Genomic DNA, 16652 nt, shown 5'->3' with positions numbered 1-16652 from the left:
TTATGATTAAGTGTTGAATTCATTATTTTAAATATTCTTGGTAGATAAAGATCAGGAACTCTGGCACATTTATGTTAATTATTTCTCAATATTCTTAAAATATTAGGTATAGAAGATGAATTATTGATTTAAGTTCACTTTTGTCTTTTCAGGAACCATCTATACCTGTATTTAGAGAAAACAAAATAAAGAGAAGTCACCCTAATAAAAAGCTATTCTGAACCAGGACATGAATATGGAGGAGTTCAATAATAATTGTGAGTAGGCTACTTTTGTATTACAGTTTTATAAGACTACAGTTTGGAATATGAGAAAGTTCCAGTTCATACTCTCAGATTCATTCCCACTTGCACTCTATTGCTCTCTTTCTATCACACACACACAGATACACACACACACACACACACACACACACACACACACACACACACACATACAGCTACAAGTCAAACAGAGTAGAGTAAAGTAACATTCAACCAAAAATCATTCTACTTACTCCCTCTCACTCACTCCTACTATCATGCTCTCTTCTACTTACTCCCTTGCACTCACTACTACTATTATGCTCTCTTCCACTCATTCCCCCTCTCTCTCTCACTCTCCAATTCATTCATAATTGAAACTTTTGAAAGAACATAGATTTTTTTATTGATTTCAGGAGGCCAAGAGATTGTAATCTATTCTCAGTTCAATCCTTCACTACCAGAATGTCACCAGGACAAAAAAATTCTGGGAATGTCACACTAATCTCCATACATCATCATATTATGGTGGAGAGGTATTTCAATAAGACTAATTAATATTAAGTTTAGTATGCTTTTTTATGTATATTCAAAAACATATATGAAAATGTATATTATAGAGAGATGTATAAATGGAAACTGTTTGCATTTTAGATGGGAAAATTTTGAAATTATTGATCTTATATTGATATTTCAAAACTTAAAACCAATTGTACTTGACATCTGTTTAAAACACATTGACTGCCATGTGACCCACTTTCATGTCACACAACTCTTCACCCACAAGCCGCGTGACTCATAACCAAGTCACAGGACATTCCACTCTTCTAGGCTGTGTGACACGAAAACGGTTCACTCTACTATGCTTTTCCCCATATAGACTGATAGTCATGGCCTCAGAGTACTGCTCTGTACTCTTAGCATTTTTCTATCACCCTTCAAAATAGTAAAAAATCAAAATAATCAAGTGACATAGCTTTTTCATATTTTCTCTCATCAAATACTAATTTTTTACAATTTCAATGTGTAAATCATCTGTTTTTATGATTGAATAGTTGTTATCAAGCTGAGATCAGCCAGGCAGTGTTTTTCATGCTTTGAAATTGATTTTCAGGTTATGTTATTATAGTGTTATTTTCCGGTTGAGTTCATAATGACTACATATCTGTGCTTAGAAGTTTGTATTACGAACTGAACAAGTTGTAAATGTATTATGTTATGAACTGTTGTAAATAGTGTTATTATTGTACAGTATAGTTTTTATTTCGTTTTATAATGGATATCTTGAAGGACAAACAACTTTATAGTATCTTGAATGGAGATAGTGACAATGAAATTTTTGACGATGCTAGTGATGATAATGCTGATCCTAATTATGAATTGAATAGTGACAACGAAGAAGAGGATGAAGAAGCCGAAGAGGTACAATAAGAGGTATAATCCTGCTATAAGGTACAATTGGGGCCCGGTTGGTGAGTCGGATCAACTTACGCAATTACTTTACAACCCCAGAAGAGACATTGATGGAGTGAACTCTGATATTCAGGAGATGATGATTGATGCCAATCCTATTGACTTTTTAGAGCTATTTCTGACAAATGATGTAGTCAACTATTTTGTTGTGGAGACCAATAGATATGCTAATAAACGGTTAGCTCATACCCGTTTATCACATGCAGCAAGAATGTTGAAGTGGGTGAATACGACTGCAACAGAAATCAAGCTTTTTCTGGGTATAATTTTGTATATGGGAGTCCTTGTTCTACCTTCAATAGCCCACTACTGGAGAAAAGCCAGTAAGTTTGGCAGTGTGCTCCCAAAATACATGTCCAGAAATCGGTTTGAACTGCTTCTGTCAAATTTCCACTGTTCTAATAATGAAGAAGTTCCCGTTCCAAACAACCATTTACAAAAGATTCAAAATCTGGTTATGATTATTGAAAATTTTCAATTGGTTGTTTGCCCAGAGGAAGACATGTGCATTGAAGAGAGCATCATTCCATTTTGTGGACATTTAGTTTTTTGACAATATCTTAAGAACAAGACCCATCCTTACGGTATAAAAATTTTTAAAATGTGTGTGAAGGACTGCTACACTGTAGCATATAAAATTTATGCTGGTAGGGAGGCTACACCAAATAATACCGATGTCGCTACAAGAGTTGTGTTTGAGTTGATTGAGCAGTATTTGAATCGAGGGAGGACTCTGTATGTAGATAACTGGTACACAAGTGTAATTCTTACTGATGCGTCATTGGAAAAGGGAACTCATCTTGTTGGTACTTTACCAACGTGAAATAACAGCACAAAAGAACAACAAAAACATTGTTGTCTTAAAATGGAAAGATAGACGTGATGTCTTATTGCTGACTACTAAGCATGTTGATAACATGGTGACTGTGCAAAAGAGGGGAAGGGACATCACAAAACCTGCTGCAGTTTTCGACTACAACAAAGGGAAATCTTTTATAGATTTGAGTGACCAGATAGCAGCCTATTCTGGGTGCCTTAGACAGGGTGTCAAATGGTATAGGAAGGTAGCATTCGATCTGATGTTGAGCACTGCCATAGTGAATGCCTTCTCTGTATATAAAACAGTGACTGGTAATGTTCTTTCAATCACTGATTTCAAAGAGTTCATTATCAACAGCTGGTTGGATGCATCTTAAATCTTGCCGCAAGAAGCTGAGCCACCATCCACTGCAGAGCACAAGCTTGTGAAAATGGGAAGGGGTCGCTGCAAGTATTGTTACAAAAAAATTAGTAAAACTGTGGGCCGCAAACAGGCCATTCTCAAGGCGAAAAAATCTTCTCAAAAATGTGAGGTTTGCAATGTGCAAAAACTGTTTTTTTTGAAAAACATAGAGTGAATGTGAAAAAATATCTATTAGGCCTATAGATTTTTTTTTTGAAAATATTTCAAAATATTTCAAGTGTCTGTGTGTATTTTTCATAATTTAGATATTTATAATTCCAGATTGCTTTTTGAAAATAGAATATAGAATATAGAATACATAATATATTTCTTGGTACTCTGTGAGTTTTCATCTCAACTAAATTTCCAAATAGAGCTTTTATGTTCATATATATTGTGAATTTTTGAAAAAAATAACTGTGACACTTTCCTGGGTCACATGGCCTCAGGGATGACATGACATACAGCCAGGCCATGTGATCCAAAAATGTGTCACACTTTTTTTTTAATATTCTTGAAAATAGCTGAAGCTAAGCCATAAGCTAAATATAAGATGTCATAAAAACAATAGAACAACTGTATTTTGGAGAAAATTGTCCATGGCTTGGAATGAAATGTTAGAGATTTTGGCATGGCAGTCAACATGTTTTAAAAGAAGCTGAAGAATTTAATAATAATATAAAATGGTATGTTGCTCTCAAATTGAAGCTGAAGAAATTAGTTGCAGATCATGGAATGAATACTACACCAACGTTTCATGGGATAGCACAAACAATTCTACAAATTCAAGATAATATAAATGAGTTTAGTGTTCAATGGGATGAAGCAGAAGGTATTATATGGAATAAAATAGATAAATTTATACAATATGGTAGTTGTTGGGTGATTAATTTGAATGAATGTTTTGATTTGAATATTGTTTGCTACAAACCAATATATTCAGGAACATATGTACCAACTCCCAAAAAGCTTGATAATAAGAAATCAACTATTAATATAAAAAATGAGGATGAAAGGTGCTTCTTATAGTCAGTACTAGCAGATTTACAAAAATACTCACATTTAGTTAATGTTGAGAATTTGGAATTCCTTCTAAAAATAGAAGACATTCCAAAATTTGAGAGTTTGAATGTAGATATTTGTATAAATGTTTATGATTATCTAGAAGAGAGTGACACTATCTCCCCACTCCATGTATCTGAATTTCAAAGTAGATTGCGTAAAATAAATTTAATCTTGCTAGAGGATAAACATTTCATTTAAATAAGGAATCTTTCAAGACTAACCCCTGCAAATGCAGCCAGTTCATACATTCCAAATCCAAAAAGACTTGCTAATAAGAAAGCAACTGTCAACATACTCAATGAAGATCAGAAATCATTCATATGGTCAGTACTATCATTCTTCAATGAAGATCAAAAGCACAATAGAGTAACAGACCTACAAAAATATTCACACCTAGTCAATGTTGAGAATTTGAAATTCCCTCTAAAAATAGAAGACATTCCAAAATTTGAGAGTTTGAATGAAGATATTTGTATAAATATGTATGATTATGTAGAAGAGAGTGACACTATCTCCCCACTCCATGTATCTGAATATCAAAGTAGATTGCATAAAATAAAATTTGATCTTGCTAGAGGATAACATTTCATTTATATAATGAATCTTTCAAGACTAACTCTTGCAAATGCAGCTAGTTCATACATTCCAACTCCAAAAAGACTTGCTAATAAGAAAGCAACTGTCAATATACTCAATGAAGATCAGAAATCGTTCTTATAGTCAAAGTACAGTTCTTTTTCAAGCATTTCCACGTAATATCACCTTTTACAGTGTGTGAGTCCTTTCCAAAATTAATACCTTTGTATAATATAGCCGGAATACCTTTTGCCGTTTTGCACTGCTTTATTGCCGAGTTCATATTATTACATTTGGTGAGACAAGCAGAATAAAAACTATCAGAAACCTTAGTAAAAACAGCGTCAAGTGGAGAGTACAGCAATTCAAAACAAAACCGCCAGCAGACCCTACCGTCTCGATCGTTGATTGGTCTGCAAGCAGAGCGTTGCTAGGTTACGCAAGTAAACAAAAGTTACCGGTGTTCCAAAAGCAGCTGATCGCTGAGTCGCAGAATACAAAGTTCGAAACACAATGTATCTAATCAACCAGTCCCTTACTGAGTCTTTACGATGGCAATAACAACTTCAATACAGTACTGTGCTTGTACACACTATTTTCTCAGCTTAGAGTTTTTAACAGTTTCTCAATACAGTGAACTCGCAAAACTAACCTGTACAGAAATAGGCAAATCTCCCGAAACACACTGTGATAAAAATACTTGGAAATCCAGGTAACTTACTGCTTCAACTCACTTCTAACAACTATTACTCACGTCTAAAACTACCAATTCTATTAATTTTTCGGTTAAATAGTTGAAATTCTAAATAAATATGGAGTAGTAATACAGAGAATACAAACCGGGCAGTACAGTCCTGCCAACCTCATCATGGATATCATGATAATATTAGATGAAAAGGGTAATAATACAGTTATTGAGCTTCAATATGACCTGAGTCATCGGGGAAACTAATTAGTGGTCCTGTTCATATAGGTAGAAACACAACGATCCTAGAATATACTAGAAAACAGGACCGTAGCTCTGATTTGAAGGTTTGCGCTCTAAATATTCAATCTCTGAGAAATAAGTTACTTGAACTTGAGACTATTTTGAGTCGTAAAGAGTTTGATGTCATTTGCTTGAGTGAGCACTGGTTACGTGAGGAAGAGATTAATCTTTATGTCCCTCAAAACTTCAAACTAGCTGGTTTTTACTGTCGACTGACTCCATATGGTGGTTCTTTAATATTTGTGAGAGAAGGAATTGATTTTAATATTATTGACATTACCTCTTACTGTTATGAGGGTTCTTGTGAGGCAACAGCTGTTAGGATTGGTAGATTAAATACTCTAGTAATTAGTATTTACTGCACTCCTGGCTCCCGTTTCAGAGATTTTATGGTTAATTTGGAACAATTACTGGAATATGTAACAAGTAAGGTAAATGGCTTTAAATTCTTGATATTAGCAGGTGATCTAAACGTAGACATTCTTAAAAATTTTGAACCAGACACACAAGAATTTTTGAATTTATTGAGATCTTTCAACCTTTACTGTACGAATTACTCTCCAACTAGGTATGAGTCATGTCTTGATAATGTAATTACAAATATATCTGCGGATTATTTTAGAGTAACACTTTTAGAACAAGGTTTAATATCTGACCATTCTGGTGTTTGTGTTTCGTTTGATCTAGAAAGAAAGTCATCTTCAAAAATCTCTAATGAATGTAATAAATTAAATAGAGACATGACTATAAGACTTCTTACCAAGAAAAGATTGCTACATTTGAGAAAGTCTCTTATAAATATTGTTGGGAGAAAATTTATAAAACTGACAATAATGTTGATATGGCAGTTAATAGTTTCTTAAATATCATAGTTGAATCCTTAAATCGCTCCTGCCCTAGAGTTTTGGTGAAAAATAAAAGTAAAAAACAATCTTCTTCAAAATGGCTCTCACCTGAACTGGAAAAATTACACATTCTATTATTGATTTCTTACAGTAGATTCAAGAATACACTTAGTGAATATGATAAAGAAGTCTATAAAAATATAAGAAGCACTACCGATTCAAGTTGAAACAAGCGAAAATAAAGGTAAATAGTGAATTTATTGCAAATGCTAATAATAGGTGTAAGGCTGCTTGGTCAATAGTCAAGAGAGAATCTAATCTCATGCCTGCTTGTAAAAAACCAATACCAATCTCTCCAAATGTATTGAATGAGCTCTTTGTTAATGTACCAACCAGAAGGTTGGATGATAGACAGGACCAAATTGATATGTCATTTCAAAATTTTCTGATTAATGCTCCAAAGCCTTCACACAATTTTAAACTTAAGACAATTGATAAGTTAACCGTTAAATCCATTGTTAATAGAATGAGTAATTCTCATAGTGAGGATGTGTTTGGAATGTCTAATTACTTGATCAAAGAAATAATTGACTCAACCTTGCTTCCTCTAACATATATTATAAATTTTATTATTGTCATGGGCTACTTTCCGGATTGTTTGAAAGTGTCCAGTGTTACACCTGTTTTGAAAAAGGAGATCCAAAAAATCCTGAAAATTACAGACCAATTGCTCTTGTGCCTATCATCAGTAAAATAATAGAATTTTGTCTGCTAATGCAACTTTATGAATATTTCATTTTCAATGGCTTATTATATCCCCATCAATATGGCTTTAGACCAGGTCACTCTACAATAGACGCTGTTGAGAAAATTGTAGACTTTGTACATCAATGTTTTGAAAATAAATGTGCAGTAGGGGCAACCCTATTAGACCTTAGCAGAGCATTTGAGAGAGTTTCACATGTGATTCTCTGCAAAAAACTGGAGCATTATGGCATAGTAGATAGAGAGTTAAAGCTATTGAAAGGTTATTTGGTTGGCAGAAAACAAATGGTAAAGTGTGCAGGTAAATGCTCTGATGTATTGAACATAAATACAGGTGTACCTCAAGGATCGGTCCTTGGGCCTTTCCTTTTTCTGGTTTTCGTAAATGATTTCAGTTTCAATATACCAGGTCTTTCTGTATTGTATGCTGATGACACCTCAATAATCCAATCAGATGCTGAAATCGAAAAACTTCAGGATAAACTTGACATTTCCTTGAATCAGGCAAAATCATGGTATTCATCTAATGACCTAGAATTAAATGAGCAGAAAACAGAGAAAATAACATTTACATTAGGGCATACTCTGAACCACAATAATCTTAAGCCTGTCAAATTACTAGGTGTAATATTGGATGGTAAACTCTGTTGGGAGGAACATGTGAATAGTCTCTGTAAAAAACTTTCAAGGGTAACATACCTCCTCAAGAGATTAAATAGTTCTGTTAATCTGCAAGTATTGTTGATGACCTATCACGGACTTTTCCATTCTCATCTTATTTATGGGATAAGAATGTGGGGCAATTGCCCAACACATAAAAAAGTTTTCATATGGCAGAAAAGGGCAGTTAGAGCTATTTTGAACCTTTCCCCAAGAGAAACTTGCAAGCCTCACTTCATCAAACTGGGTATACTGACTCTGCCATCTCTATATATATATTCCAATTTGATAAGTGTGAAGAAGAATTCTAACAACTTTCACAAACATAATGAATATCATGCTTACAATACTAGGAATAGGGAAAAAATTATGAAACCAAATCTCAGATTGAGTAAGAGCATGAAAAGCTACCCCTATTTACAGTTGTTATTTTACAATAAACTACCAATTGAAGTTAAGAACCTGCCTCAAGAAAAAATTAAAGTTGCCATTTCACAAATGCTAAAAGAAAAGGCTTACTACTCTACTGAAGAGTTTTTAATTGATAGCATATAACGTTTTCTACTTAGAATAAAAATGTGACTTACATTGTAAGAATAGTATTGTGATTACTATGTTATGACTTTATATAGTAGTACTAGTTGTAGTGTTAGTCTTTGTGTTTCTCTTTTAATATATTACGAATTGCTATTTATCTATATGCTGTGTAAATGTAATGTTTCGAAATATTTTGCTATACCTACTGATGTTATTGAAAATGTTCATTCAAGTTTTATTAAGAATAAGATGTTGACGAAAAATGTATTTATGCTAGTGACTTACATCATGTAATCTTGAACTTTTGACGAGGCCTGAAATGTACTGTGCAAATGTATTTATTGGTCAATAAAACAAATTTGTTTGTTTGTTATCTCCCCACTCCATGTATCTGAATATCAAAGTAGATTGCATAAAATAAATTTGATCTTGCTAGAGGATAAACATTTCATTTATATAATGAATCTTTCAAGACTAACTCTTGCAAATGCAGCTAGTTCATACATTCCAACTCCAAAAAGACTTGCTAATAAGAAAGCAACTGTCAATATACTCAATGAAGATCAGAAATCGTTCTTATAGTCAATACTAGCATACTTTAATGAAAATCCAAAGTACAATAAAGTTCCAAATCTACAAAAATATTCACATCTATTCAATGTTGAGAATTTGGAATTCCCTGTAAAAATAGAAAAAATTCAAAAAATTGAGTTTCAATTAAGATATTTGTATTAATGTGTTGAGTTATGAGGATGAGAAGGATATTATATATCCATATTCACATCAAAGAATAGAGGAAGGAAGCATACAATAATAGAGATAATTATATTGTAGTCCAAAAATTGTTAGGGCTAATAGCTTGGAGGAATCTGAGAAATTGATTGATCATTTCATAGATGAATTAGAAATACATAGTGTTATATTGAAAAAGAAATTGCAAACTATTATTGATATGAATTTCACTACAGAAGATGAAAAGACATATGTACAACAAAAATCTTGTTGTTTATGTACAAAACCAATAGATTTCATTGATAGGGTCAGACATCACTCTCACTCAACAGGAAAGTCTATTGGTGCTGCACATGATAATTAAAATATGAAAAAAGTAAAATTCATACCAATAATTTTCCACAAACTAAATGGATATGATATGCATCTCATTTTGAAATCTCTTGGAAATTATAGAAAAAAATTAGCACTATTGCAAAAAGTAGTGAGAAAATAATGACAATGACATTGAATAACACATAAGGATTTATAGATTCATTGAATTTTCTACATTCTTCTCTTGATAAATTAGTTGCTATAAATCCTGAGTTCAAGCTACTTCAACAACATTTCCCTCCAAATAAAATTTATCTACTAAGAAAAAAACAATTTATCCATATGAATATAAAAACAATTTTCAAAAATTCCTTGAAACTAAATTGCCAACTATTGATAAGTTCTATAGGTGACAAAAATGCAACTGTAGAAGAGTATGAGCATGCAAAAACAGTATGGGAAGTTTTCAAAATAGAGAATCTTGTACAATTCCATGATTTTTATTTGAAAATAGATATTCTTCTCCTTGCTGATGTTTTTGAAAACTTTAAGAAAACGTTCATGAATACATACAACATGGATGTAGCACATTGCTACTCTCTCCCTCACTTTTCCTGGTCTGCTATGTTGAAATACACAAAAGTAGAATTGCAATTAATTTCTGATCCTGATCAGTATTTATTCTTTGAAAAAGGAATTAGGGAAAAAAGGGGAGGAATTAGTATTATTCCACACCGCTATGCAAAAGCCAATAATAGATATATGGATGATTTCAAGATAAATGAGCCAGAAACATACATTATCTATTGGGACTGTAATAATCTTTATGCTGTGGGAATGAGTTGTAATCTACCACCTTCAAATTTTGAATGTATGACAGAAGCAGAAATTCAAGAATTTGATGTAGAACAAGATCAAAGTAATGTAGGATATGTATTGGAAGTAGATCTTGAATACCCAAGACATCTTCATAACAGTCATAATGGCTATCCTTTAGCACCGGTGAAAGAAAAACCACCAAATGGAAAAACTGAAAAGTTGTTGACTACTTTGAAAGATAGAGAGAAATACATAATACATATTAATAATTTGAAACTATACCTAAGACTTGGCATGAAGCTCAAGAAAATTCATAGAGGGATTAAATTTCTACAATCTAAATTGTTGGAACCATTTATAAACTTGAATACTCAATTAAGAAGAAATGCACATAATGACTTTGAACGTAATCTTTATAAACTAATGGATAATAGTATATATGGACGAACTTTAATGAATGTGAAAAAACATTCTGATTTTGAAATTGTAACTAATGAAAAAAACTACACAAACTCATTTCAAAACCAAGAACTAAAAACTGGCATTTATTTGGAGAAAATGTTGTTGGAGTAACTTTAAATAAAGTTGAGATAGTGTTAAATAAACCAATTTATGTTGGAATGGTAATTCTAGAGGAAAGTAAAGCAGTTATGTTTGATTTCCATTATAACTATATTAAAAAAATATTTCCGAACGAACTAAATCTGGTTTGAAACCTAAAATGTATTCATTCATATTATCTGATAATACAGAAGAAAAGAAGGTAGTGAAGGGTATAACAAAAAGTGCTTAGGAAAGCAATTAAGTTTCAAATTATATGAAGATTGCTTATTTCAGGGAAAGACTGTAACAATATTCATTGTTCCAATTGTGAATGATGAGGATTATGCGAATTATCATGAGAAGTCAGTCCTGTATAACATTTTATTTCGCTGCTTTGCTTTTCTGTGTTGTGTTGTGTTGACTTTGTTAGTGTGTGCGTAGAAGTTATAGTACTAAGAAAATCAAAAATTTTCCTGGAGCATCAGTCTGGTTTATGACCTTATAAGGCAAGGAATTTGTGTCCGATTGATTATCAATCATGCCTTATTTGGTTGAGAATTTGGAAAATAGCTGTCACTTGGTGGGAGAATGTATCTTAAATATTGTAGTTGTACCGTTCCTTTCTATTGGCAGAAATTGTGATGAATATTTTTAATAAAATAGTAACTGCCAATCACAGTTAACGTTGGTTAGGTTCCTATCTAGTGAGGCCGTTTACAGCTGTCCACGGCAAGACGAGAGAAGCGAAGTGGATTCATTCAGCATCTGTCCATTGTCCCTAGAAGAACTGAATAATGTAGTCTCAGTATTTTGTGTTAATCTTTACTTTTATGCCAGCTTTAGGCTTGTTAGTATTTGGCTGTGGAACCATCTGTTCCAATAGCATGTTCTAGTTTTTTCTGCCTCAGTAAATGCTTTAATTAAGAACAGAGGATATAAAATTGTCACCTTACAATGGACATTTTCCTCCTATAACCACTACTAAAGGTATGTCATAGATTTATAATATAATTAAGGAAATTATTATCAATGAAAGCTACCATCAAAGTATTAAATTTATTGTGATAGATACATTTAAGTGTAATATGTAGAAATGTGGAGTACCTATAAGAAGGAATTGAGATATTCTTGATTTTAAATTACCTTTGAAGAGGAAGTTATTAACCTAAATTTAAATGACCATATTTTGTGTTACTGGGTCTGGGTAACCAAAACTACAATTTTTTTCTAGGTGTACTCACCCACACCTACAGTATATTTTTCCTACATGTTGTTTTCATACCAAAATTTGAATTCATTTTTAGAAGAGGGTGGAATTGTTGGAGTAAGTTTGGATCAGTTAAATTATTGGAAGCAATTGAGGTGAATAGAGAATTGCTTACCATTGAATGCAATAATATGCAGCTAATGGATACAGGTAGATAAAGCTACTTTAATTTATGGGAATCTAAGTTTTCTTAATTCTGTTGTAAGGCGGGAGCATCAAGTAGAATTTTCATTTGATCAATTTCATGGTGATACTGGAATTGGAAAAAAATGTCCATTGATAATATCCTCAAGTGTTCATAATATATTTTTTATGTGCTTTCAATTGTTGAAGAAAGTAAAAAACACCAGGTTCAATCTATTATCTCATTCACTTTCATGTTTATTTCATCATAATTCACTAATTCTACTAGGGTACCTCTTGTTTCGGTTCATTGCATATTTTATCACAGTATAGATGTTGGCTAGTGTGTTATTTAAAATCTGTATGTGTTATGAAACTCTAATAGTACTCAATGTGCTAATGTATGCTCTAATGATTTGGATGTTCTTGTATTACAGGAATAATATTTTGCTCATGATATTCTAGAATATTCTAAGTTTAGATCAAATTGTTCCTGTTATTAGGCATAATTATTGTAATTATGACTGAATGTAGGTAACAATTGCTGTAATTTATTAATGAAATACATTGAAACTGACTACAGATGATGACTGTTTCAACAGTCAAAAACTTTCCAGTTTCATGCAGTGAGTTTCAATTTAAAAAGTCCTGGTTTTGTCAGTTTATACTATTATTGTTATTTTGAATAACCAGTTTGTCATAGAAACAGTATTTACTCATAACTTTTATTTGATGTGAGCAACGTGCCCAAAGTGCACTTGAGTTTGAGTGTGATGTGCCCAAAGAATGTGAGCAAGTGAATATGTACAGTGACTCCTGCTCTGGTCAGAACCAGAACTTATACTTTTCTGTAATGATTCTGAACTATTTGAATTCTGTTGATGAGGATGAGAGCATAATTCAATTAAACAATCAAGTTCCTTGAGCCTGGTCATACTCACATGTAGGCTGACACAATTCCTGCCTGCATCGAAAAAGTGAAAAGGGGCACAACAGCAGAAATTGATTTTCCGAAAGATTGGGCAAATCTGATCAGATTGGTTCCAAGAAAACCTCCAATAGAGATAAAAGAATTGGAGCAATCTCATTTTTTGAATTTTAATAAATCCAAGAAATGGTGACTCTTTTGAAAATATGTACAAACCAAAATTTCTTCAAATTCAATAGCCAAATTTACCAACAAACACACGGACTAGCCATGGGCTTACCACTTTCACCTCTGTTAGCTGAAATATTTATGGACAGTTTTGAAAAAATAATCCTCAACTCTTCACGGTTCAAAAATCAAATAGGATACTGATTCCGGTATGTGGATGACATCCTTTGTCTATGGAATGATTCAAACAGACAGTTAGATCTATTCCACAACTTCATCAACAGCATACACAAAAACATCCAGTTCACAAAAGAAGTTGGGATCAACAACACAATCAACTTCCTGGACCTGACCATCTCTCACCATGAAGGAAAACATAAATTTGCCATCTTCAGGAAGCCAACCAGCATGGACACAGTCATACCAAATTTCTCTTGCCATCCACAATCCCACAAATCAGCAGCCTTCCACTCCATGCTGGACAGATTAACAAGTATTTCATTGGAGGAAGAAGAATTCAACAGAGAACTGGACACAATACTCAGAATTGCACATAAAAATGGCTACAATAAATGATTTGAAATGAAAATGTTGAGGAAGAAGAAGGACAAACAGATAATGGAAAAAGTTTACACCACACCAAATTCACAGGAAGAAATTAACTGGATTTCAATACCTTATTTAGGAGTAGTGTCAGAGAAATTAGGTAAACTTCTTAAGAAAAATGGTTTTCGAGTAGCCTTCAAAACTCTCCCATCTTAAATAAACTATTAAGTGCATCAAAAGACAAAATAGAAAAATGGGAAAGAAGTGGTGTCTACATGTTGAAGTGTGGGGAGTGCAATGCCAAATACATTGGTCAGACTGGGAGAAAATTTAGTGTTAGAATCTCAGAACACAAATCAGCATGGAAGAAATGGTAAATACACCTCAAAATTTGCAGACCATCTGATTGAAACAGGACACGGATTCAATAGTAACCAAGATGTTAACCTCCTACACATATCTGAAAAAGGAAGACTTTTAAATGTATTGGAAGCTATAGAGATTCAGAAAATTTTTGAATGCCCAAACACCACAAGCCTTAATGAAAAGTTAGAATTTGTCAACTGCTACATCAGTAGAATGATAACAAAAAGTAAACACCAGAGTCATCACCCTCAAACAACCTAAGATGAAGAAATGAAGAAACTACAAATCTTATCAATCTAATCACCTCTAACAATTAACAGGTCTTCTTTATACATAATATGAGATGTACACTTAATTCTAACCAGTTTTCAATTTTCATTTTTCTAACAGTCTTTAACAGTATCTAAATCAACTTATCCTTATAATTACCTTTTTCTTTTTTAAATTAAGATATTTAGGATACCTTGTTTAGTTTTAGTTCAACCTACAAAGAGGCTACCAATTCTCTCTAATTCATTTTATTTGAGTTTTTGATTTCAACTTAGAGCCTAGATTTATTTATTATTCAATGTAACATTTTCAAAATTATTCAAACTCCCATAATATAGGTTATGTATAGCATCTTCTTTTAAATGACAACAAACCACTGGTCACCTTTGTCAGCTGGTCCCCAACTCAGACTTAAGTTTATAGATTAATTTCATAGATTATATTCAATTAATTTATATATTTATACATATTTTATACATTCTTTGTAATATATTCAAACAACAGTAAATTAGAAGTTTCCAATTACTATTTCTCTTTACTAAATGTATCAAGTTATGTTGGCTAACATGTACCAATTTTAATGTTCAATGTTTACCTTAACCTTTTAGCTTTAGTCAACTTGAAAATGTGACCAGTGTGGTCAGGAAACCATGGTCGTGTACTAAATAAAACAGTGTAGAATTTGAAAACATATTTGTTTTTTTATTCAATTATTTCCATGTAATTATAAATATGTATCAATGTATTATTGAGTTCATTACACTTAGAAATTGAGGCTATGCAATGTAAATTTACCCATAAACTACATGGAATCAATACCAATGTACTTCAAATCCACAGTTCGCCGAGCAAGAAGTGCCAATGTCATATCAAAATTGAAAGCTATTCTTTGGAGGCGAATGGAAGTATTACAACTAAAATTGTCATGAACTAATTCATATACTGACAAGATATGATATAAATCGCATGGAAGATATTGTTGATGGACAGTGTGAGAAAGAAAGTACAAGCTTTCTTTCAAGCTCCTTTTACCAAAATCTTGATTTCTGACTTTGGCACTTTTTGCACCAAGCCACAGATATGATCTTGACAGAAATGGAGATTATTATTGTGAAGTCTATAACCCGAAATTTCAGAGTGTACAGAATGTACAAGCTATTGATGATTTTAACAATCAAAAACCTTATTCAAAGTGTGAACATCGGGAAGGTAAATCAACTCTTGTTTTTCTAGAAGAAGGAAGTAATAAATGAGATGGATTAGCAAAACGTTGAAGATTGTTGTACATATAATAATGTATCATTCAGGATAAGTTTTGAATACTCTTCCTTTTGACGTACAATAAGTGAGGCTAGGTGGATTCAATTCACATGAGATGAACCAACCGTGATGAGGATAAGGAAGAGTCACACAGCACCATTGAAAACTGGGCTGTATCGAACATTTTCAAGAAACCGAGAGGAAGAGCATCTAAGAATATCTCATCAGTCTACCACATAGTTGAGCCTGCAACACTATCAAATCTGTATCCCGATAATTTGCTAGTGAATCCAGCAAAACTGGCAGACCTTCAAAAGCTATTAACTTATGGATTATTTACCAGCTGGAGAAAAAATATTTTTGATCGTTGTTCAGCAATGCAGAATAAAACTGGCAGATTATTGTTTATGAATTTAATTTTGTATTTGTCTTAATACATTTAATATTGAAATTCATTTTATTTTTATATTTTGCATTAAAAGTTAAAATTTTTGATATGTAATACTCTGTGTCATCATTTTTTTCACCTAACATACAGAATATGTTAGTTTATAATCTAAAACGTTTCAAATGTATTTTCATATTCACTTGAGAACAATGTAAAAACGTTAAATCTGAACTTTTGCAATGTTTTTACTCTGAATGGGAGACCAATTTGGTCTTAATTATAATCATTTTATAAAAATATCAATAAAAGTGTGAAAATAGAAATAAGGAGTATCAAAATGAACCTTTGAAGAATAAAACCAATAGATATGCAGTTGAGAGAGAAGAAACACTTTTTTTTCTTCCTTTCCTATAAAAAAATCTATTTGTCAGTTGCAACTAAATGCCTTGTTCTTTTGTGTACTGATCCATGTTTCAATCTTTTTCATACATCGTGACACATACACCTTCAAAACGTTTATCAACTTTTTTCACCTGGAAAAAATGTTTACTAAA

The sequence above is a fragment of the Nilaparvata lugens genome, chromosome 12, assembly GCF_014356525.2.
Source record: "Nilaparvata lugens isolate BPH chromosome 12, ASM1435652v1, whole genome shotgun sequence".
Lineage (NCBI taxonomy): Eukaryota > Metazoa > Arthropoda > Insecta > Hemiptera > Delphacidae > Nilaparvata > Nilaparvata lugens.
This window is presented reverse-complemented; position numbering follows the sequence as displayed.